The following is a 1,833-nucleotide window of genomic DNA, read 5'->3' as shown; positions in this document are numbered from 1 at the left end:
AGCAGCAGATTCCAGGGGAATATTTGATCCCACTTCTACTGATTTTATGGCTAAACAGAAGCAATTCAGTTCATTTTAACCAAAGTGGTGAGCTACATATTAATCTTAGCTAGGTATCTATTTTGTTAGAGAAAGAAGTATAAGCTATAATCGAGTATCGAGACAGGCTAAGAATATCTTTAATTTACTGTCCCTTTGTCTTGCAGTTGTATGTGTTCAATACTATGTGCAAACACAATTCCTCTCAAGCTGCAGAACTTTGAATGACATATAACTCCTGTTCCAAAAATCATTTACCTGATGTAGCAATTTCTGAGCACCAGTTATTTCCAATATTTCTATTATTTCAGTCATGGCTACCACCCGTCAACAGTAACCCTTACCTCTGTGGCTGACTCCAACCTAAGCTCCAGAAATCAAGTCTAAGGAGCCTGCGCATATGCCCCTTCACATGACAAGCTGACAATTGAGGAGAGGCTGACGGGGAAGCCCGAGAGCGCTCTCTTCCCAGCCCACGTGGCCTTCAGCCTTTAAATGCCTACATGAGGAGTTTATTTACTATGGGATAATCAGAAATGGTCTGCACAAAGGAATTTTTTGCTAGGAAAAAAAAATTGGAAAACTATATCTTCCAGGGAGAGTCCTCTTACAGTTCTCCAGGTCCTCTTAATTACAACTGTTATTTCACATTCTTGGATTTAAACCTCATCTCCCGATGCTCGTCTAACCTTTGACACAGTTCACTTCTGGAAAACAAGTTTAACAAACTGCAGGGGATATCACATATTAGTAGGAGAAGAGGTGAAAGAGAAATGTCTAAGTTTGACTACATTGGAAAATAACACTCTCCTATAAAGGATGGTGTTTTAGTCCATTTGTGTTGCTATAGCAGAACTACCTGAGACTGGGTAATTTATAAAGGAAAGAGGTTTATTTGGCTTACGATTCTGGGACAGCTGCATCTGGCACAGGCCTCAGGCTGCTTCTACTCATGGTGGAAAGTGGCAGGCAGCCGGCGGGTACAGGAAGCAAGAGAGAGAGAGAAGGTGCCAGGGTCTTTTAAACAATTAGCTCTCCCGGGAACTAATAGAGGGAGAACTCACGCACTCCCCCAGGGAGAGCGTCAATCCATTCATGAGGGATCCGCCCCCATGACTCAATCAGTTTCCAACACTGCCACATTGGGGATCAGATTTCCACACGAGTTTTGGAGGGGACGACACATCCAAACTCCATCAGATGGTTTTGCTCCTTCAGTAATACAGGTTTCCCCACCTGTGTGTTAGAGGTCCTCAATGATAATGCACTGTCTTTTCCCTAAGTATTTCCTCCTCTTTCCCTCAGGGCTTTACCTAATCTTGGATCCACAGTATTTCACCTGGGCATATGGAAGAGCACAAAACACTATCTGGGTAGTCCAAAACTTAAATTTCATATTGCTTTGTTATTATGAGTAGTTTGATGAGGGAGAATTAGTTATTACTGATTTTATACCACCAGAAATTATACTTCCTAAAAAATTTTTATTTAAATAAGAAGAAAATGACAACCAGAGTAAGACTAACAGAAAGGAAGCATATTTTTGAGCACATTATGTCTTCACATAAATGATTTTATTTAATTCTCACTCTAATCCTTTGTCAGACCTGCTACATGTTGTTCAAAGACGGAAAAATTGTGATTCAAAAAAATGCTAATTAGATACACTGAAAGTCAGAATCAGCCAGCAGGGGTGTTGAATTTGAACATTTGTCTATCTGACCCCAGAGCTTTTTTCACCGTAACTTACTGCCACCAATGATGATAGTGACACTTGATTAAAAAGAGCAATTG

The sequence above is a fragment of the Cynocephalus volans genome, chromosome 12, assembly GCF_027409185.1.
Source record: "Cynocephalus volans isolate mCynVol1 chromosome 12, mCynVol1.pri, whole genome shotgun sequence".
In the NCBI taxonomy this organism is placed as follows: domain Eukaryota; kingdom Metazoa; phylum Chordata; class Mammalia; order Dermoptera; family Cynocephalidae; genus Cynocephalus; species Cynocephalus volans.
The sequence above is the reverse complement of the archived record's forward strand: the minus strand, read 5'-3'. Positions refer to the sequence as shown.